General features: G+C 45.7%; 1 long non-coding RNA gene across 1 annotated transcript in view; it reads left to right on the forward strand.

Moving 5' to 3' along the window:
- The window catches only part of LOC311241500, a 32,649-nt gene extending 10,170 nt beyond the window's left edge, over nucleotides 1-22,479 (forward strand). The window contains exons 2-3 of the long non-coding RNA XR_014620550.1: nucleotides 4,198-4,326; nucleotides 22,321-22,479. This is a non-coding gene — a long non-coding RNA (uncharacterized lncRNA). The remainder of the gene's footprint in view (nucleotides 1-4,197; nucleotides 4,327-22,320) is intronic.
- Nucleotides 22,480-24,252: the final 1,773 nt, after the last annotated feature.

The following is a 24,252-nucleotide window of genomic DNA, read 5'->3' on the forward strand; positions in this document are numbered from 1 at the left end:
TCTCGGAGGAAGCATCTGATAAACTTCAGGCACATGCACGCAACGACCAGGAAGGGGAGGGGGGAATTGGCATAACAAAGTGACCAAAACATCGTTCTTCCATCTCAGAAATATAGCAAAAGTACGACCATTTATTAATCAAAACGATGCTGAGAAGCTAATTCATGCATTCATATCTAGCCGGTTAGACTACTGTAATGCACTTTTTACAGGTCTCCCTAAGAAAACCACAGAGAGGCTTCAGCTAATTCAAAACTCTGCAGCCGACTGCTTACTAGAACCAAAAGGAGAGAGCACATTAGTCCAGTCTTAGCTGCTCTACACTGGCTTCCTGTAACATTTAGAATTGACTTCAAGGTCCTTCTCCTTACATACAAAGCTCTAAATGGACAGGGACCTAGCTACATCGCCAACACTCTAATAAATTACACACCAGCAAGAACACTGCGATCATCAGCTGCTGGACTACTAGAGGCTCCCAGAAACGGTAAAAAAAACGGCAATGCAGCCTAGGGCTGGGCGATATGACCAAAAACGTTATCGCGATAAAATTATAAAATTATTTTCATATAACTCGATATCGATAATTATTGTCGATATAATGTCTGTCAAGTTTAATTAACTTCTTATACTGCTGCGAATGTCTCGAGTCGAGTTGATGTCGTCATCAGTTCGCGCATGTTAGCAGTTAGCCGACAAGCGGAGTATCTCATGACAATATACTAAAATATGACCATAAAATACTCTCTTCCGCCCCAATATATTGAAACAACGTCCACTGTATACCCCACACTACTATAAACGTGGCCTCAGAATTCACGCCACACACATACTTGGCACGTAAATATATAAAAACAGCGCCGTGCAAGCTAGTTATCCTAGCCAGCTTCGTTACCAAGCGATGTATTCCATGACAATGTACTAAAATATGACCATAAAATACTCTGTTCCGCCAATACATTGCAACGACGTCCACCGTATACCACACACTACTATAACCGTGGCATCAGAATTCACGCCACATACATACTCTGCACGTAAATATATAAAAACAGCGCCGTGCAAGCTAGTTATCCTAGCCAGCTTCGTTACCAAGCGATGTATTCCATGACAATGTACTAAAATATGACCATAAAATACTCTGTTCCGCCAATACATTGCAACGACGTCCACCGTATACCACACACTACTATAACCGTGGCATCAGAATTCACGCCACATACATACTCGGCACGTAAATATATTAAATAGCGCCGTGCAAGCTAAGTATCCTAGCAGCCTTGAGTCCTGAGCTGTGGTGCGTAAGCACGTCATCACGTAACGTTGGTTGTTGTTAGTGAGTGTGCTGAGCCGAGGCTGAACGGAGCCAAACTTGGAAAATCGATATATCGAAACTTTGCGACCACGTTTCATGTTTATTTCGAGGAAATAATTTAACGCGATATTTATCGTTATCGTTTTATCGCCCAGCCCTAATGCAGCCTTTATCAACTATGCCCCAAACTATGGAACAAACTACCCCAAAACATCAGGGAAGCCAACTCGCTAGACATCTTCAAAAGACAGCTTAAAACCGATCTCTTTGCTCAGGCATTTAAATGAAACATCAGGGATATCCTGACACAAATTGTACTTTACCTGCACTATTCTTACCCTACCTACACTTCCTATCAAATTCACGTGTCGGTCAGCGTTTCCGTTAGCCGGTAATTACCGGTATTTGACCGGCAAAATCTGTTGAAGTCCGACAAATTTAATCTCTCCGGTCATAGTGTCCGGTGAAAATAGTTCCCTCTGGGCACAGTTTGATTATTTGAATTGTATTTGGATGGGCTGGAGTTGGGTGGCCTATGCGATGAACGAAACTATCATTGCGTTTGTTGTCGTTGCTTCGCCAAGCAGCCGGTCTGGTAATGACGACGCTGTGTCAGTGAGAGCTTGCTGCTGGATTTGCGGAAGGCATGCAGCTGCAGACCCACAGAACCCACCAGCTTTGCTGGCACAGTGCGGTCCCCAGACCTGGAAAGCTGCTCTGCGGGTCTGCAGCTGGATGCTTCTTGCAAACTAACTGCGGCCGGCTCGCGCTGATATTGTTGGACCGGTTGCTTGGTGGAGCAACGATGAAACGAATGTAATGAATCGTTCGTCGCATGGGCTATTTAATTTTGGCCTGTTTTGGTACGGTTCGGGTGGTCAAGTTGTGCTTGGAGGGAGTTGTTTTCACCGGACATTATGACCAGCACCAAGTCGTTGGGAGGTGGAGATATACATCACGCAAACTAGGGGTGGACGGTATAAACGGTATACGGTATAAACGGTATGAATTTGCTCTACGGTATGGATTTTGAGTATACCGTGTAACCGGTAGTGCAGCTCTAAAATAGCAATGACGTCATGTAACCACAGCGCGACTATTTCACTGGCATTTGCCCCTAAAAATAGATAGAATTAGTCATAGATAATAGATATGTGCGAACTGGAAAAAGTTATTTAGGAGGCTTCGCGCAGTGGGCGTGCCAGCCCCTACCGCACGCATGTAAACACGGGTCTAGTAGTCTAGTGGGACGGGACACGGGAGCTGTCGGCGTCTCCCTGAGCTAACGTTAGCTTAGCTACCGTTACAAAATGACCCAGTCAACTATTCACTTTTAGTTTAATACATGATGGGGCATTGTCTAACCGAACGGTATCTAGTCGGCCAGCTACCGATAGCTCCTGACATCAACAAACGCTCCACAAAGTCTAGTACTAGAGACGTGTATGCTACCTGTTAGCTCACGTTAACACAAGTTAGTTCACCGTTCAAAACGAAATGTCCCATTGAACTAAATAATTCACTGAGGCGTTGTATTAACGTTATATATGCAGTAGCTACAGATAGCTCATGATATCAATGTCTTATAACACTGATTCGATGCGTATTCGAGCTGAGGGCTTGCTAACGTTATAATACCAATACAATAGGGTCCAGGTGCAGCGCCGGAGAATCCTGGCCGTAGCTCTGCTCGAGGCTACTCGAGTATAGGTCCAGGTGCAGCTCCGGAGAATTCTGGCCGTAGCTGGAGGCTACTAGAGTACACACAGACAGTGGAGCTTGTTGCGTGGTGGCGATGTCTCGCAGATAATACCAGTACAAGTCTAATTATATAATATATATATTTTATAAAAAAAAAATATATATATAAAATAAAAATTTTTTTTTTATCAAAAACGATGATACCGTGATATATACCGTTACCGTCTATGCTTCAAATTATACCGTGATATAAATTTTAGACCATACCGTCCACCCCTAACGCAAACCCACGATAATGTTGCCGTCTCTCTGCCAAATTTCTCAGTTCTTCGCTTGATATAATTAATACAAATGTCCAATATAATGGAATTCGTTAGCTCATAAAAATGTGATTATAACAAGACTGCTGTTTAGTGTCGGACCGACTGCCCACATACGCGGTCTATTTTATTTCAAGTCAGCAGCAGCACGGAGTATCGAGGGACTTATTTTATTTGGAATATATTAATGACTGTATACGCAAAAGTAGTCTAGTTTTAAGTAATAATATTATAAATCTACATGCCTTGAGGATGACATTCTTTATATAGCCTGCCTATCAATTGTTTTAAAGCTCAATAAACTATGACCGGAATTAATCTCATTTGTCCGGTAGATTGAAATCTTGCAGGTCACGGAGACCGGCAACAATTTTTTCTAACGGAAACCCTGGTGTCGGTTCTATGCACTGTAATTTTAAGAGCACTGCTCTGTTGTAATTCAAAATTGAACTATTTTATCACACTTTTTACTTCTTACTGATGCACTGATCTGTTGTATGTTAAATACCCTGTTGTATGTCCGTTCTATTTTATAATTTTTTGCCTATTTTTAAACTGAATCCAACCGCACTTTGTTTTTACTCTGTCTATTCTATTTTTATTATTTGCATTACTGAATGAAACTGTAAACAGAAAGGCCTATTGGGATGCTAGATCCTAATGTGAAACACTGTGATTTACCTTGCTACCTCTCTATCTTTTTTTTATACTCTCTTATGCCTGTATTTTTTACTATTGTGAAGCACTTTGAACTGCAACTTCTGTATGAAAAGTGCTATACAAATAAAGTTTATTGTTATATATAAAATCATAAGAAAAGCATTTTCTTCATTGACGAGATCATCCGTGTGGCTCCGATAGGTACTTCATCCACGGCGTGTGTCGGGAGGGGAACAGGTGCATGTTCTCTCATGACCTGGCCAACAGCAAGCCGTCCACCATCTGCAAGTTCTACCAGAGAGGAGTGTGCGGCTACGGAGACCGCTGCCGGTAGGTGGACAATAAGTTTAAGTTTATTTGGATCCCCATTAGCCACAGCAGTGCTGGGGCTATTCTTCCTGGGGTCCATTACACGTAAAATACAGTTACAGACTTATACACTCACAACATTCACATGTCATACAGACAATTAAAACAACAATAAAAACCCTATCAAATTCATAATACAATACATTATACGCCGTATGAATTCATAATGCAATACAATAATACCTACTCATAATTAATTCATAATACAATACAGCATAATATACTCTTTAGCTTTTACATACATTATCTATGTTCATTTCAGCCAATTATACAATCTTTTAATAATATATCCCTATCAGACACATGCCTTTTCATCTATATATACCTATCTCTTTATCAGACACACACTTTACGTACACACTATCTGTAACTGAGGGGTACAATTCCCTGACTGTATTGATAAGTATGGTATCATTAAACCACTACCGCTTTATGTACTTTAATTACTGGCCATACAGTACATGATATCTAAATATGATGAACACTTCCCACAATGAAATCGGTTCCACACAAAGTAATTATTAAGTATTTAATGGAGCAAAAGGTACATAATATACTTTATATTATACTTTGAATGCACTTGTAAGGCAAAGGAATGTGCGTAGGCAAATCAACAACGAATGTCCATTCTCTGGTTACGCAGGAGGCAAGTATACAACCTGAATCTTAGGGAATTATATCTATGGTACACTAGTAATATAGCGGGAGATACTGGAAGGGTCCCCCCGGTAGTAAGCCGGCAGGGGTAGGGGATCTGTCGGTAGTAGAACGTCTGGTCAACGATGACTAAGGAGACTCCGAGTACAGGAGACGGTGCAGTAGCCTCTTGATCCACAGACGAATACAGCTGTTCTCCGTAGACTGTAGCTCCACAGTGAAGAAAGCTAGTCGGCCTCAGGCTCTCTGAGGCGCCGACTCGACTTGACTCCTCGCGGGGTAAATCCAACACGTACAGGCGTCGGCGATTATCCGCTCCATAAATCACAGGACCAAAGCAAATATATTCCAGCCGCAAAGGGCTATGTAGTCGTCGGGTAGATTAATCCAGTGTACATGTCCACACGGTTCTCGTCTAGGTCTCCTCGGGTGAAAGCGCCATGTGGTCAGCCCAGCCTGGATAAGAACTCTAGCTAATACGAGGAAGCGTTGGAGATGCTGGTCACTGTAGAACTTTAGCCGCACGATACACTATACACAAATAGACTATTATTGACTTAATAGAAATATGTCGCACTCGACGGTATAGCGCCAAACTCTGACAATTCAGTTATTAATTCGCACGCGGTCTCAATGCCCTATTCTGGGGCCAAACAGGCCATACTTCACCGCACGTTGTATCGTGGGTGAGGCTTCAACTTATTGGGTAACATACTTCTGTATTCACCTGCGCCGTATTTATATGCACGGTGAACAAACTAGTGCCAATCTCATTTCTGTCGCCGTATCCCTGGGCAAGGCCGGGCATGTACAGACATGTCGTGACGGTGACTTTGAACCTGGCTCCGGGGGCCGGTCCCTGGCGCCGGTGGACCACTGTCCAATAGGAGAATGAAATATTATGGTCTGTAGTAGGCTAAAGGGACATTCCGTGTATATGTACAAGGAATATACAAGGGATATCAAACGATATACAAATACTATGCAATATATATCAATAAATAAATATATATATTCGGTTTAATCTGATCCTTTGTAACAGCCGCCCCCTAATTAGTCCCACCTAATTAGCTAAGCAGAGACAGATTAACCGCACTGTCCACTACTCAATGTCTGTTGTGAGGGGTCGGTCAGTTCACAAAGTCATGGGGTCATGGTCGTCATCGATAGTATCGGGGAGCCTTGGCAGTTCTATTAGCCTCGCCACGGGTCGGGTGTAGATCCGCCCTTGGACGAGCACTTCGGCTGCTCGGACCTTTCCGTCGGCACCGGTGATCACTTTGCTTACGCGGCCAGCCGGCCACATAGCTCGGGGTAGTGACTGGTCGATAATCATGACGACTGTTCCTTCTGTCAAATTGTCTCTCTCTTTTACCCATTTCTGGCGGGTCTGTAGAGACGGTAGGTAGTGGAGTAGGAAGCTGTTCCAAAACTTGTCAGCTAATACTTGACTGTACCTCCACATTCTTCGGCCGTTCGCTTCTTCAGGCCTGTACATTGTCTGGGGTAGCGCGGGGTCCAGCCGCCCCGTCAAGAGTGTGTTGGGGGTGACTGGGTCGACATCTGCTACATCACTTGAGACGTAACCGAGGGGCTTTGAGTTCAATATCCCTCGATCTCCGTGAGGACTGTCATTAGGACTTCTTCCGCCACGGTCTGGGCCCCAAGCACGGCGTACAGGGCTGTCTTTATTGAACGTACTTCTCGTTCCCAAGTTCCACCGAAGTGAGGTGCGTTCGGGGGATTAAACTGGAAGTCAATCTGGGATGGAGCGAGGTGGGTCTTAAGTTCTGGGCCCATAGCTTGGAAGCTCTCTCTCAGCTCTCTTTCTCCGCCTTTGAAGTTTGTCCCGTGATCAGACAATAATATAGACGGTTTGCCTTTCCGCGATGTGAATCTTCGGAAGGCCATAAGGAATGAGTCTGTGCTCATGGTTGGAAGGAGTTCTATATGCATCGCTCGGGTGGTCATGCATTTGAATACAATACCCCACCGCTTCTCGGTTCCTCTTCCTTTCTTTATATACAGCGGGCCGAAACAGTCCATACCGGTGGAGTGAAAGGGCTTGTCGCCGAGTCGGAGGCGACAGGGAGGTAGGTCAGCCATCCGGGGTATACTGGGCTGCGCTCGCCACTTACGACAGTCTAGACAGGTTCGCTGGAAGCGCCGCACTGCTTCTCTCCCTTGCAGTATCCAATAACGACGTCTGATCTCCGCGAAGACTCTCTCTGCCCCTGCGTGGTGCACATCCTCGTCGTATTTCTTTATGATCAGCTCTGTGACCTTGTGTCGGCTGTTTAAGACTATCGGGTACTTGACGTCATCCGGTAAGTCTGGAGCTCTCCGCAGACGACCACCCACTCTGATGAGACTATGGGCGTCGCTCTCGGGGGCTAGGTGGAGCAGTCTGCTGTCTGATGGGACGGGCTTTGCTCCCTGTAGACAGTCTAGCTCATCGGGGAACGAGTCTCTCCGGGCTCGTTGTAGTAGAAGAAGTTCTGCTTCTTCGTAGTCAGCTGCTGTAATGTCAGTAGTGGGCTGAACCTCTGGGTGGTGCCACAGGAATGTCTTTAGCTGCGCACTCTCTAGGGTGAGGCAATCGTCTATGTCGGGGTCTGTGGAGACGAGTGTGTTCAATCCACAGAACATAGATTTCTTGTTTTCGGCCTCCTCTTTACTCGCCTCCCGTGGGGTGGGTGTAGGCCACTCTTCTTCCGGGAGCTTGAGGAACTCTGGCCCGTCACTGTATAGGTTGTGACGGGTGAGGTCATCCAGGGACATTCCCCGGGTGATGACGTCAGCTGGGTTGTGTTTTGTGTCCACATACCTCCAGCTTGCTACTTCTGTTAACTCTTGAATCTCTGTGATTCTGACTCCCACGAAGACCTTGTATCTGCACGAATCAGACCGGATCCATGTGAGTACTGTCGTGGAGTCTGACCACAAGATTGTTCTTTGCACCGGAATGGTGAGTTCACGTTGGATTAACGTGGCGAGTTGCGCTCCTGCTAGGGCTGCGCAGAGCTCTAGACGCGGGATAGATTGTTGCTTTCGTGGGGCTATTCTTGAGCGAGCCAGGATGAAAGCAGTATGTATTTCTCCTCCCTCCTCTCGGGCACGCAAGTAGGCCACCGAACCGTAGGCTACTTCGGAGGCGTCGCTGAAGACGTGCAGGTCCATCTGGCATGTCTCCGGCCTCACTGTGGGTGGGAAGTAGCTGCGGCGTATGTTGACACCTGGGAGTGAGCTGAGTTCCGTCTCCCACTCTCTCCATGTGGATGCAAGGTGTTCGGGTATGGGGTCGTCCCAGCCCTGGTCCTTGTCCCATAACGCTCTTACAATCATCTTTGCCCTGGTGGTGTAAGGTAGAATACATCCCAACGGGTCATATTGTCTGGCGAGTGTTCTGTATACACTCCGTCTGGTGGTCGGTAGTGCAGTCGACCTTCCCTGCTCCTTGGTCAGGGGTGTGTGTTTATAATGGAGCGAGTCTGTTTTGAAGCGCCAGACTAGTCCTAGTGTCATTTCTTGGGCTTCTCCTGGGATGGTCGCCATCCAGGTCTCGCTGCTTGCTGCCTTGTCCTCGGGGGAGAGGCTGCGCAATACTTGCGGGTCGCTGCTGGCCCACTGCCTGAGATCAAAGCCGCCTTTGATCAGGGAGGCGCGGAGCTTGAGTAGAAGGGCCTCGGCTTCTTCTGGCGTCGAGACGCTTTGCAGACAGTTGTCCACGTAGAAACTATTTCCTACACTTTGTCGGACCTCTTCATCAGCTGCTGGGTCCTCTGCGACGTGTTTTTGCAGTGCAAACGTAGCACAGCATGGGCTGCATGTGGTTCCGAAAGGGAGGACTTCCCATTGATAGATGGCTGGTTGCTCATCCCCGATCCTCTCTCTCCATAGGAACCGCAGCAGGGGCTTGTCCTCCTCCACTAGTCTCACCTGCAGGAACATCCCTTTGATGTCGCCGCTGATGGCCACCTTGTCCTGGCGGAAACGTAGTAACACGCCTAGTAGAGAGGGGCCGAGTGTTGGGCCGGGCAAGAGCTCTTTATTCAGATTTTGTGATCCGATCTGGTAGCTGCAGTTGAACACAATACGATCCTTGCCGTTGTGGTGGACTTTGTGGTGCGGCACGTACCATGATTCGGTCGTCTGATCGGCCTCTTTAATGTCAATTTTCTTTATGTGTCCCGCTGTGATTAGCTTGTTAATCTCAGCGCGGTACACAGTCTCTTGAGCGGGGTCTCTGGCTAGGCGCCGCTCTGTGTTCAATAGATACCGCTCTGTCGCTTCTTTTGGGGCGTGGAAGGTAGGCATACCCTCTCGCCTCAGGAGTGGAGTTGCGTATCTCATCACTCCGTTGACTTTGACTCTCTTTGTCCCTTGCTCGAGGAGGGCTATAGCGTAAATGTCTTCCTTGGAACGAATGTCTTTCTTTTCGTTCTTAAAGGGCATTGTCTCTAGTGTCCATAGCCTCTCGACATGCTGTAGGAGGGTGGTGTCTTCTTCTGTCACTCTGGAGTGGAGGCAGTTAGTGGCTGCGGTTCCGTTAAGAGACTTAGCGAGGGGGCCTTGTAATGTCCATCCTAGGCGGGTCTCGACTGCTGCAGGACAGCCTCTGGGCCCTGTGTGGACCCGGTCAATCGGGACTATGAGGTCTGCATGGTCGGAGCCTATCAGCAGGGTCGGGGTGGCACCGTCTATGAGCGGGATAGGTAGTTGACGCAGGTGCACATATTTATCCATCAGCTTGGCGATGGGGTAGGTGTACTGCGACAGGCCTATTTCTTGGCTGGTGAAAGCATTAGTAATCCTATACCGTCTCTCTGGCTGCCCGCTTGCTGCGATAGTGAAGGAGACATTCTCGCCCTTTATCGTCTTTAGATCTCTTCTTATTGTCCGAATCGTCATCTGGTTTTCGCTCCCCCGCAGCCCCAGCTGGGCCGCAGCGGACGCGAGGAGAAGGGTCTTCTCTGACCCGTCGTCAAGGACGGCGTAAGTGTCCATGACCTTATCTTGGTAACTCAGTGTTACGCGGACCACCTTTAAGAGCACCCGGGCGCCCCCGCTGCTGGCGGGGTCAATGTACATAACACTTGCCTTTGTGCTGCTTGAGGGTGCAGGCTTTCTTCTGTTACTGTCGTGTAGGACATCTAGGTGGGCTCCGTCACACCGACTACACCTCTTCTTTAAGCGGCAATCGGCTGCCATGTGACTGCGCGCACATCGGTAACAGCGTCGGTTGGACTTTATCCATTGACTCACCTCGTCGGCGGTCATCTTCTTGAACATGTCACATTGTGACAACCAGTGTTCCTTTTCGCAGTACGGGCACACCATCTTCCACTTCTCTTTCATCGAGGGGGTACTGTGGTTCTTGCTGCTCGGTACTGATTCTGATTGGTGCATGACAGTCACCAATCTTCGGCCATCGTTTGCTCTCCTAGGTCCCTCTCTGGAGCTTGGTGTGCTCCGCATGAACGTATCCAACCGTAGGCTGTTGACTTCTCTCGCTAGGAAGTCGGCTAGGTCTAGGAGGGATGGCTCGGGACCGTTAGGATCACGGTGGTCTCTTTGCCGCCTGAAGCGCTCTTGTCGGGCGGGCGGAAGCTTCTCTAAAATCCTCTCGACATTAGAGTTCGCGTATAGTTCGTGCATACCCTTTTCTCTTTGCGCCCCCAGCATCCCTACCAGGGATTGTACCTTGATAGACAGGTCATCTAGTGAGCGATTGTCTGTGGCTGGGGGTAGGCGGTCAATATGCCTTATCTCTTGTATTACGTAGTCCCATATGCGTCCATATCTTTGGTCGAGTGCTGCTAGAGCCGCTGTGTATGGGGTAGTAGAGTTGGCATAGGCCAGCGCTATATTGTGCGCTCGGGGCACCTTGAGGTGCTTCAGTAGGATAGCATACTTGTACGGTTTGTCAGCTACATCGGACAACATTGTCTCTAAGCACATTCGTAGCTCCGTGTACTGTGCTCTGTTCTCATGGGTGAAGTCCGGAAACGTCGGTGTGCCAATGTATGATGCCATGGATGGCTGGCACATCGGTGAGCGTTGGAAGAGAGGCCTCCTAGGCGAGTCTCCTCTTACGCCTCTTGGTGGGCTGGTACCTGCTGGGTACCATGGCCCGCGTATCCAGGTGCTGTTCCTCGGGGCTGGTCGTGCGTCAAGCTCACCCGTGAATTGAGTCGGGGGTCTGTAGCGCAGAGCCGCGGGGGTAGAGCCTGGGCTGTACTGGACCTCCTGGTCCTGTGGAGTACTGTGCTGCTGTCGGGCTTGACTCTCCTCCTCTCCCTCTTCTTCTTCTGGCAGGTCCTCTAGATCCTGTAGTCGTCTATTTAGCCTCTCCGCGGTGTAGACCGTTTCTTCCTTGTAGCTGGGTCTCACTTGGACCGGTCGGGGAAGGAGTTCGGAGGGGGGTATAGGCTCTCTCTGGTGGTCGGGCTCAGGGTCGCTTGATCGGGTAGGGGAGGGTGCCCTTGACCCGTGTCTTGACGAGGCCCTGGAACCCCGTGCGGAGGGAGGGGGTGTTGCCCTGGCGATCAGCTGCTCCATTAGCTGCGCTTGTAATCGGTCGCGCTCGGCTTCGCGCTTGGTGAGAGCGATGTCGCGCTCTGCTTCTCTTTGGGCACCGGCAGCGGCGCGCTGGGCTTCGGCGGCGGCGCGCTGGGCTTCGGCCCGGTCCCTTACCATATTCTCTTCCGTCTGAAGGCGTCTAATCTCTAGACGTATACGATCTTCGTCGCTCCGTTGCTGCGCTTGAAGGCGTTCTCTTTCCATGGAAGAATGTTCGCGCTCACTAAGCGTCTGTGCTTGGAGTCGATCGCGCTCTGTTGAGGCTGCTAGGCTGGCGAGGAATGCCTGTGCCATCATCTTGTCCGCCTCGCTGGGGGAAGACGCTGGTTGAGGTGATCCGCTCCTGGCAGTACTCGTTGGAGATCTGTTCTCCTGTGGCGAGTCCTGGAGATCCATCTCCGGGGTGCTCTCCTCTTCTTGTAGCGGGTAGAGTTCCATCCCTGGAGGGCTGTCTTTCTCCTGGAGCTCTCCGGGGACTACTTCTTCGGTCTTGGCGGGGGGTAAAGTCGTGTCGGGTCCCTCCTGGTCCCTACCGTGAGCTTGGTCAGTTACGTTAGAACCCACTAGGGCCTCTATTGGCGGGGTAGCCTGGTCGATAGGGTCGGACATAATTTTACTATCTACTTTTTCCGCATTTACCGTCTGTAGAAGGCTAGGTAGTATATTGGCAACGTAATCCTCTAAGTACTGAGGGGTCTGCCGTCTACGCTGCGGGCGATCTACTTTAGGAGGACCGTTTGTGGAGTGTTCATCATAGGCCATGTCAATATTAATACCACTATATTAATATTACGCTAGTTACCCTCCGGCTCGAAGGACCAATCGTAACTGAGGGGTACAATTCCCTGACTGTATTGATAAGTATGGTATCATTAAACCACTACCGCTTTATGTACTTTAATTACTGGCCATACAGTACATGATATCTAAATATGATGAACACTTCCCACAATGAAATCGGTTCCACACAAAGTAATTATTAAGTATTTAATGGAGCAAAAGGTACATAATATACTTTATATTATACTTTGAATGCACTTGTAAGGCAAAGGAATGTGCGTAGGCAAATCAACAACGAATGTCCATTCTCTGGTTACGCAGGAGGCAAGTATACAACCTGAATCTTAGGGAATTATATCTATGGTACACTAGTAATATAGCGGGAGATACTGGAAGGGTCCCCCCGGTAGTAAGCCGGCAGGGGTAGGGGATCTGTCGGTAGTAGAACGTCTGGTCAACGATGACTAAGGAGACTCCGAGTACAGGAGACGGTGCAGTAGCCTCTTGATCCACAGACGAATACAGCTGTTCTCCGTAGACTGTAGCTCCACAGTGAAGAAAGCTAGTCGGCCTCAGGCTCTCTGAGGCGCCGACTCGACTTGACTCCTCGCGGGGTAAATCCAACACGTACAGGCGTCGGCGATTATCCGCTCCATAAATCACAGGACCAAAGCAAATATATTCCAGCCGCAAAGGGCTATGTAGTCGTCGGGTAGATTAATCCAGTGTACATGTCTACACGGTTCTCGTCTAGGTCTCCTCGGGTGAAAGCGCCATGTGGTCAGCCCAGCCTGGATAAGAACTCTAGCTAATACGAGGAAGCGTTGGAGATGCTGGTCACTGTAGAACTTTAGCCGCACGATACACTATACACAAATAGACTATTATTGACTTAATAGAAATATGTCGCACTCGACGGTATAGAGCCAAACTCTGACAATTCAGTTATTAATTCGCACGCGGTCTCAATGCCCTATTCTGGGGCCAAACAGGCCATACTTCACCGCACGTTGTATCGTGGGTGAGGCTTCAACTTATTGGGTAACATACTTCTGTATTCACCTGCGCCGTATTTATATGCACGGTGAACAAACTAGTGCCAATCTCATTTCTGTCGCCGTATCTCTGGGCAAGGCCGGGCATGTACAGACATGTCGTGACGGTGACTTTGAACCTGGCTCCGGGGGCCGGTCCCTGGCGCCGGTGGACCGCTGTCCAATAGGAGAATGAAATATTATGGTCTGTAGTAGGCTAAAGGGACATTCCGTGTATATGTACAAGGAATATACAAGGGATATCAAACGATATACAAATACTATGCAATATATATCAATAAATAAATATATATATTCGGTTTAATCTGATCCTTTGTAACACTATCTATTAGGGAATGTCAATTTCTTTGGTTGAAAAGTAGACAGCCTTGTGGTTGGATTTCCTTTGATCCTCATGTAGTATTGCTTTACATTTACATTTAGTAATTTAGCTGACGCTTTTATCCAAAGCGAGTTACAAGGTCTGTACGACAAGTCATCAGGCAGGGTACAACTCTATCAGCTGAGTAACAATGTTCATCAAAGTGTTGAGTGCTACAGTGTAGGTTAGTTTATTAGGACAAGTGCATGACAGTAAGGTTTGTTAGGATTAGATATTTTTTTTTATTTTTTTTATTTTACTTTTTTTTCAGATAATGGTTGAAGAAGTGCGTCTTTAGTCTACGGCGAAAGATTGGACAGGTTTCGGCTGTCCTAACTGGGGTGGGTAGTTCATTCCACCATTGTGGGGCAAGGACTGAGAATGGGCGACTTCTCCTTGATGACCCTCCCGGAGCTCTGATAGGAGTGGGGTTGAGGCGGCCAGAAGATGCAGAGCGTAGGGGTCTTGAGGGTGTGTAGTTAGAGACCATTGACCGGAGGTAGGCGGGAGCGGTTCCCTTTGCCGCACGGTATGCCAGGTCGAGGGCCTTGAAGCGGATTCGTGCAGCAATGGGGAGCCAGTGCAGGTCCCTAAGAAGATTTCTCACTCACCATTGTATTAATCCGTTTGACTTAATAACCCCTACCTGTTATTGAATAAATCCCACAGGAGCCAGGGGAAGACGGCTCTTAACCCCTGGAAACACTCTCAAAGAACACCTACGGGAGACTGCAATTCTAAACTGGCCCCTACAAATGTCTTAACCCAGTTGTACAGTAAATTACCAAGTATGGCTTTGTCAGTATTCCAATGTACAGTGTACAGTGTGTGTGTCCCCCCCCTACCCCAACCCCCCCCCCCCTCCAATGTACAGCCCCCACCCACCCAACCCCACCCCACCCACCCAACCTCCTCCAATGTACAGTTTCTACGTCAAATGTATATACACTCTTTTTCTGGACACTTTTTGTATTTGCAAATCTGATATGTCATAAATGTATAGATGTAGCAGTACTGTCTATCTGTATGTCATGTATGTCATATATGTTATGATGAATTGAAAATGGGGGACCCTGATGTAAACAAGACGAAAGTCTTTCTCTGGTCTGCATCCCCTTAACAATTGTATGTATTGAGCTGTACTGTACTGTACCCATTCTGCAATTTGTTAATAAACTTTTCAATCAATCAATCAATCAATCAATCGGTCAGGGCGCCTGCACAGCGAGGGAAGGAGATGGTGAGGGTAGTGTGACCTCCCACGCGTTACACCTCACCAATGAGAGTCCGCGCTGGCAGGTGAAAAGATGCTGCTGGCTGTCTTGGAGGAAGCATCTGCTAGACTTCAGGGGTCCCTAGACCGACCAGTGGGGAGCACATGCGAGCAACGACCAGGAAGGGGAGGGGGGAATTGGCATAACGACTAAATTGGGATGGGAGAAAATCACAGAAAAACAGGAGGGAACAAAAAAAAATCAATCAATCAATACTCTGTTCATTCCTTTGGCATCATTCAAGCCCCCCCCCCCCTCGGGATTGGAATAGAAAATGCTTATTCCCTCCCCCCTGAACATTTATGGAGATGTATGGGCCTTTTAAGGATAAGTGAGCTCCTGCACTGATTATTATAGTTCAATATTCAATATTTGATCACCAAACCCCCCCAAAAAGCATAAAAAGGGGCCCCCCCGCCCGAAAAGGGCCCTTAAAAATTGTGCTTGCGCGCTCGGTTAATATATACACACAAGTGTAGTGCCCTTTTCAGCCTTTGAGCACCTGCCCCTCTAAAGTCCTGTGCACGTCCCTGTTCATCAGGACATATACGACATACATGACATACAGATAGACAATACTGCTACATCTATACATTTATGACATACCAGATTTGCCAATACAGTACTGTTTGTGATACAAAAAGAGTCCAGAAAAGGGAGTATATACATTTGACGAAAAACTGTACATTGGAGGAGGTTGGGTGGGGTTGGGGGGGGGGGGGGGGTTGGGGGGGGAAACACTGAAACACTGTACAACTGTACAAGTAAAACTGTACATTGTAATATTGACAACCATACTAGGTAATTTACTGTACATTGGACGGGGTTGGGGGGGGGGGGGGAACACTGTACAAACAAGGCTCAGGACCCTCACTGACACCCCCCACTGTGTTACACTAACACAACCTACTGGACTATATACTTGCCCACCGCATTGTTACTCATTCTAATTAGTGTATATAATTGACCACATCTGTTGTTGTACAGCCCTGGCCTATTCCTATTTAATTCTTTATATATGTGCTATATTTAATTTAGTTTATATCCCATATAATTTTATTCAACCTCTTATTTACTGATTCTGATGTAACTCTAACCAGTTAATTAACAGTCTCTCCATCTATGTAACTCTAACCATATTTGCATATCGTCACAAACTTAAATGTCCAAACCCAACCACCTCCAATGTACAGTTTTCCCCACCTACCCAACCTCTTCCAATGTACAGTTTCTTCCCACTCAAATGCTCTCTGTTTAGACTATTTTTGTATGACTCACAAACAGTGCTGTATATTTGTAGATCTGGTATGTCATAAATGTCTAGATGTAGCAGTACTGTCTAGATGTATGTCATGTCTACATCCCCTTAACAATTGTATGTATTGAGCTGTACTGTATTGTACCCATTCTGCAATTGGTTAATAAAGTTTTCAATCAATCAATCACAAATGTAACACAAGACGATGTTGTGTATGTCGTAAACAAGGCGAAACACGTAGAGAGAGAGGCGTCTCTACAATTCGTAGCCGCATTTCTGCAGACCCCTCTCTGATTGGTTGAACTCCATTTTTGCAGACCCCTCTCTGATTGGTTGAGCGAAGCCCCTCTCTGATTGGCCCCCCGCATGAGCCGAGACAAGCTCCTCTAGCCAGGAGTCGAAACTCCGTTAACTCCAGAGAGAGAGGCTGAACGCAATTTATACGCATGGAAGTATTGATTACGCCATAACGAATCATTAAAAAAATATACCGTTAACTGGAATATGTTGTGTGTGCCTTTACACATGTTGGATAGGATTATGTAATTGGTTTGTATAGCGTCGCGTATAACGTTATTTCGCGTGACTTCACGGTTTATTCACATTTCACAACACAGCCAGCGGTCAACTTGTTTACACTCCCCACTTACTGTACAATGTAACATTTAGATTAACCCAGTTGTCTATCTGTATGTCATATGTTACGATGAATTGAAAATGGGGGACCCTGATGTAAACAAGACGAAAGTCTTTCTCTGGGGTCTGCATTCCCTTAACAATTGTATGTATTGAGCTGTACTGTGTACTGTACCCATTCTGCAATCTGTTAATAAAGTTTTCAATCAATTCAATCAATCAATAACTAGACAGTTACAATATAACATTTAGATTAATTAACCCAGTTAATGCCTTAAGAGAGAGAGGCTGGTGGTCAAGTCAAGTCAAGAGTTATTTGTCACAAGTTGTTTATTAGCCTAGACATTTTCAATTCATCATCTTGTTTACATCAGGGTTCCCCATGTTCAATTCATGATAACATATATGACATACAGGTAGACAGATGGACAGTACTGCTACATTTAGACATTTATGACATACCAGATTTTGAACTTGTGGTAGTCCTAGACATTTTCAATTCATCGTCTTGTTTACATCAGGGTCCCCCATGTTCAATTCATGATAACATATATGACATACAGGTAGACAGATGGACAGTACTGCTACATCTAGACATTTATGACATACCAGATTTTGAACTTGTGGTAGGCCTAGACATTTTCAATTCATCGTCTTGTTTACATCAGGGTCCCCCATGTTCAATTCATGATAACATATATGACATACAGGTAGACAGATGGACAGTACTGCTACATCTAGACATTTATGACATACCAGATTTTGAACTTGTGGTAGGCCTAGACATTTTCAATTCATTGTCTTGTTTACATCAGGGTCCCCCATGTTCAATTCATGATAACATATATGACATACAGGTAGACAGATGGACAGTACTGCTACATCTAGACATTTATGACATACCAGATTTTGAACTTGTGGTAGGCCTAGACATTTTCAATTCATCGTCTTGTTTACATCAGGGTCCCCCATGTTCAATTCATGATAACATATATGACATACAGGTAGACAGATAGACAGTACTGCTACATCTAGACATTTATGACATACCAGATTTACAAATACAGTACCGTTTGTGATACAAAAAGAGTCCAGAAAAGAAAGGCTATACATTTGACGTAGAAACTGTACATTGGAGGAGGTTGGGTGGGTGGGGGGGACTGTACATTGCTTCTTCTAAGTGTCTATGCTTTTTTTTGTCAGTATTTACTGGCTTTCAAAAAAATAACATCTTGTTGCTTGTGTGTTGAAGGACTTTTACCGAAGGGTTACACATATCATGTCTGCACGTACAGACGTGCGGTGAACCCATCCTGCGTTGACCATACCTCTTTTGAGGCCACTGTGCGAATGACTCACCAGTCTGAGGAGGAGATCCTGGTATGTCATAAATGTCTAGATGTAGCAGTACTGTCCATCTGTCTACCTGTATGTCATATATGTTATCATGAATTGAACATGGGGGACCCTGATGTAAACAAGACGATGAATTGAAAATGTCTAGGCCTACCACAAGTTCAAAATCTGGTATGTCATAAATGTCTAGATGTAGCAGTACTGTCCATCTGTCTACCTGTATGTCATATATGTTATCATGAATTGAACATGGGGGACCCTGATGTAAACAAGATGATGAATTGAAAATGTCTAGGCTAATAAACAACTTGTGACAAATAACTCTTGACTTGACTTGACCACCAGCCTCTCTCTCTTAAGGCATTAACTGGGTTAATTAATCTAAATGTTATATTGTAACTGTCTAGTTATTGATTGATTGAATTGATTGAAAACTTTATTAACAGATTGCAGAATGGGTACAGTACACAGTACAGCTCAATACATACAATTGTTAAGGGAATGCAGACCCCAGAGAAAGACTTTCGTCTTGTTTACATCAGGGTCCCCCATTTTCAATTCATCGTAACATATGACATACAGATAGACAACTGGGTTAATCTAAATGTTACATTGTACAGTAAGTGGGGAGTGTAAACAAGTTGACCGCTGGCTGTGTTGTGAAATGTGAATAAACCGTGAAGTCACGCGAAATAACGTTATACGCGACGCTATACAAACCAATTACATAATCCTATCCAACATGTGTAAAGGCACACACAACATATTCCAGTTAACGGTATATTTTTTTAATGATTCGTTATGGCGTAATCAATACTTCCATGCGTATAAATTGCGTTCAGCCTCTCTCTCTGGAGTTAACGGAGTTTCGACTCCTGGCTAGAGGAGCTTGTCTCGGCTCATGCGGGGGGCCAATCAGAGAGGGGCTTCGCTCAACCAATCAGAGAGTGGTCTGCAGAAATGGGAGGGGTCTGCAAAAATGGAGTTCAACCAATCAGAGAGGGGTCTGCAGAAATGCGGCTACGAATTGTAGAGACGCCGCTCAGGGGGGGTCCGTAGTTCAAGCTTTCAGCTCATCGCCATTCATTTCATTGTTGCCGAGGCGGCATTGATTGATTGATTGATTGAAAAGTTTATTAACAGATTGCAGAATGGGTACAGTACAGTACAGCTCAATACATACAATTGTTAAGGGGATGCAGACCAGATAAAGACTTTCGTCTTGTTTACATCAGTTTACTTTACTTACTTACTGCATTTTTTACATTTTAACGCATTAGCAGACCACTCATGGATGTAGTCAATAGTGGTATTTTATGTAGCAATCTTTAGTTAATGTTTATCATAAGTTAATAGCTTGTTAGATTCTAAATGCAGTTAGATAACGTTACCATGTAACGTTAAATGTATATACACTCTTTTTCTGGACACTTTTTGTATCACAAACAGTACTGTATTTGCAAATCTGTTATATATGTTGTTGTTTTTTGATAGATTAGAAGATAACCATTTGCATGATTGATTGATTGATTGATTGAAAACTTTATTAACAGATTGCAGAATGGGTACAATACAGTACAGCTCAATACACACAATTGTTAAGGGGATGCAGACCAGAGAAAGACTTTCGTCTTGTTTACATCAGGGTCCCCCATTTTCAATTCATCAGGACATATATGACATACAGATAGACAGTAGGCCTACTGCTACATCTATACATTTATGACATACCAGATTTGCAAATACAGTACTGTTTGTGATACAAAAAGAGTCAAGAAAAGGGAGTATATACATTTGACGTAGAAACTGTACATTGGAGGAGGTTGGGTGGGGTTGTGTGGGGGGGGTTGGGTACATTGGGATATTGACAACCATACTGGGTAATTTACATTAGAGGTGGGGGGGGGGGGAAACACTGTATAAACAAGCAAAACTGTACATTGGGGGGGGGGGGGGGGGACACACTGTACAAACAAGCACAATTGTACATTGGAATATTGACAACCATACTAGGTAAATTACTGTACATTGGAGGGGGTTGGGTTAGGACATTTTCAGGGGCCAGTTTCGAATTGCAGTCTCCCGTAGGTGTCCCTTGAGAGTGGTTTTGAAAGTGGGTAGTGATTCACATTCCTTTACAGTTTTGGGTAGGGCGTTCCACATTGATGTGGCATAATTGCGAAACATGTTTAGTCCCTTGTTTGAGCCGAATCTGGGTTTAACATGATTTGTGGAGCTCCCTCTGGTGTTGTGATCGTGGTATTCACTGACCTTTGGGAAGTATTTTGACATGTACATGGGTACCTTGGTCTTGTAGTGTATCTTGTAGACCAGGCCCATTGCAAGTTGCTGTACTCTGTCGTCTACTCTAAGCCATCCTAGGTTGTCAAAGTGGGCAGGGGTGAGGTGGGTTCTAGGAGTAAGGTCAAGCAGTAGTCTGACCAGTTTGTTTTGAGATGTTTGTAATTTTGTTTTTAGCACCTTTGAGGTGCTTTGGTACCATGAGGTGCAAGCATAGTCGTAGTACCCTTGAATGAGTGCTCCTGCCAGAGTCTTCAGGGTATTCTTGTTTACCAGAGAGGAGATCCAGTACAAGAATCGAGTTCGTTGGTTGACTTTTTTTATTACATTGGATGCCATTTTGTCACAGGAGAGATTAGCCTCTAGGATGGAACCCAGGTAGGTAATTTCATCTTTCCTTGTGACAATATTGTCACCCACTGTAACTGAGAAGCCGTCGGTCTTGCTGAGTTTGTTATTTGAACCGAAGAGAATTGACTCTGTTTTGGCCATGTGTAATGATAGTTTGTTATCAGCGAGCCATGCGCAGATTCTGCCGAGTTCTGAGCTGAGGGTTTTTTCAACCTGTAACTTGTTCTTGTCAGAGACCAGCAGGGCTGAGTCGTCCACAAACAGGAACAAGTTGCAGTCACAAGCTGACGACATGTCATTTGCATAAATTAGGAACAGTAGCAGTCCTAGTATGCTTCCTTGTGGAACACCACAGCTTACTGTGATGGGGGGGGGGATGCCTAAATATTAAAGGCAACCAACTTGTGTCTAGCCACGCCCAACTTGCGTCTAGCCACGCCCCCGCGGCAGCATTATGTAGCAGTAATCCCCCCTTTTTTACCATCGACATCTAGCTCAACTGGCAGCGCTGCCTTGCTGTGGATCCTGCGTCTGTTGGTGACAAGTTCGATTCCCTTCAATTTTTTTATTTATTTTTTTTAACATGCATTCTTTCGCAGGTTAAGTTTAGGCATGTTAACTTTAAGCATTGTTTCGGAGTTGGTTAAGGTTAAGGTTAGGCATTGTTTCGGAGTTGGTTAAGGTTAGAAGGGTTAAGTTTAGGCGCTGTTAAGGAGCTGGTTAAGGTTAGAGTTTGTCTTAGAGAATGGCAATAGACAGCCTATTTCCGCGCTGCAGCTCTCTCGCGCTGCCGCGGTCACATGGGCGTAGTGGCCAATCAGAGAAACGCTAAACACAAGTTGGTTGCCGAAAATATTCAGGCGGGGGGATAGAGTACCGTTTACCTCCACCATCTGTTCTCTCCCCTCCAGGTAGGATTGTATCCAGCTCACTGATAGACTATCAAAACCAATTGCTTTTAGCTTGTCAATCAGAATGGTGTGATTGACAGTGTCGAAGGCCTTTTGTAGGTCCAGCATGACCATGCCGCAGTATTTGCCCGCATCCACCTCTTGTTTGATGTGGTCGTTCAAATAGAGAAGGCATGTGTCAGTGGAGTGGGACGTTCTGAAGCCAGATTGGAATTCGTAGATCAACGCTATCAACCATTATTTCAACACGTGTAAAATCATGCCATTATCTCCTTGTTTCGAGTTATCCAATTAACGAATTCCATAATCTGATCAACCGTAACTCAATAATGTACCTTTTCTTTCCCCAAAAACCTGATTTATACAATAATCCCTATGTCTTCTAAACACTGTATTTAATTCATAAAAAACATGTGTGTTTGGTTCCCTGCAGGAGAACCCCCAGGCGGGCGGAGAGAGAGACCTGGAGGAGAATAAAGTGGAGCAGCTCTGCACCGAGCCGTCTTCAGACCCGCTGACGTCACACAGCCGCTCCCTGGACTCCGGATCCCCGCTGACGTCACACAGCCGCTCCCTGGACTCCGGATCCCCGCTGACGTCACACAGCCGCTCCCTGGACTCCGGATCCCCGCTGACGTCACACAGCCGCTCCCTGGACTCTGGATCCCCGCTGACGTCACACAGCCGCTCCCTGGACTCTGGATCCCCGCTGACGTCACACAGCCGCTCCCGGGACTCTGGATCCCCGCTGACGTCACACAGCCGCTCCCGGGACTCTGGATCCCCGCTGACGTCACACAGCCGCTCCCTGGACTCTGGATCCCCGCTGACGTCACACAGCCGCTCCCTGGTCTCTGGATCCCCGCTGACGTCACACAGCCGCTCCCTGGTCTCTGGATCCCCGCTGACGTCACACAGCCGCTCCCTGGTCTCTGGATCCCCGCTGACGTCACACAGCCGCTCCCTGGACTCTGGGTCCCCGCTGTCAAGTCAAGTCAAGAGTTTTATTTGTCACGGCATACAAGTATACAATGAAATGCGGGTGGTCTTGCCCGCAACGATGTGCAATACAGTGGTACAACATATAATAGAATCCAATAAAAACAACATTGTGCAATAACAGGTAACAGGTAACATGGTGTGACATCTCGGTATCTGTACATAGTTATTTACAGAGCATATAGGACATGCTAGGTAGCTTTGGTAGTGCAATACACTGTTAATGTTGCTATACTAATTTAAAGTGGCCTTTCCTTACAGAGACATGGAATGGAATCAGACATTTCAGACGACACCGACCAGGAGCTTGACATCGAGGAGGACGACGGCGTGGAATTCTGATTGAACCCTCAAATATTAGTAATATTAATATTATAAGATTAGTTAACGACCATGCTCACCAACGGAAGCTGAATAACCAGATTTTTTTTAAAAACATAACAAACATAACATAACCAGATTTTTTTTTAAAACATAACAAAATAACAAGAGAAACAAACAGAGAAAAGACAGTTCCGCTAATTCCTGAAGTGCCCTTGAAATTAATAAAGCAACTAATGACTCGACATTTCCCTCTAATTCCCAAATATTGAATATAATGGGATCGAATAGGCTTATTTTCTTTTTTTTTATCCTTGAATGCAGACTAATTTCCAAAGTGCCTTGACGTGAACGGGCAAACATTCTCTCGCGGGTCTCAACTGAAACAGTTCACAACTCGTTGAGGATTATTGTCTTAATTGTCACTTGAAAATCGTGTCCTTCAGTCTATACTGTATTTAGTGTTTGGTTCTATACACTGTAATGAGTAGCCTATGTCGTGTGTACTATACTATAGTGTGCCTTATTATTAGGCTATGATTCGTTTTCTGTCGTTTTGGATGGTGGACTCTCGTGGGGTCTATTCTGTTCACGGCTTGTTGTTATGCCACTGGAAATACATATTGTGTCCTTAATTATTCGATGTAATTCGAATTATGTTGTGTTGGGTGATTTACAATAAAATATATTTTGTGATAACTAAAGATTAGTCTATTTGAGTCGCATCTGAGTTTATGGGAGAATTCGGTGAGTGATGTATTAGTAATATGATATCTTAGTCATAATGTCAAATACAAATTCAACTTTAAAATAAAAAAAAGTAAGCTACATTGAATAGTAAAGGTTGTAATTCAAATTATGTTCTTTCTTTTTACAATAGTTATAGATGAATAAAATTAATCTAACTATAAAGGAAGGATCGTGTGTGTGTGTGTGTGTGTGTGTGTGTGTGTGTGTGTGTGTGTGTGACCGTGTGTGTGTGTGTCGAGAACCCCTCATAGGTATAGCTGTCATTAATATTTATTAAATAATTATTAGTAACCTA

This window comes from Notolepis coatsorum (genome assembly GCF_963971535.1).
Source record: "Notolepis coatsorum genome assembly, chromosome: 15".
Taxonomy (NCBI): domain Eukaryota; kingdom Metazoa; phylum Chordata; class Actinopteri; order Aulopiformes; family Paralepididae; genus Notolepis; species Notolepis coatsorum.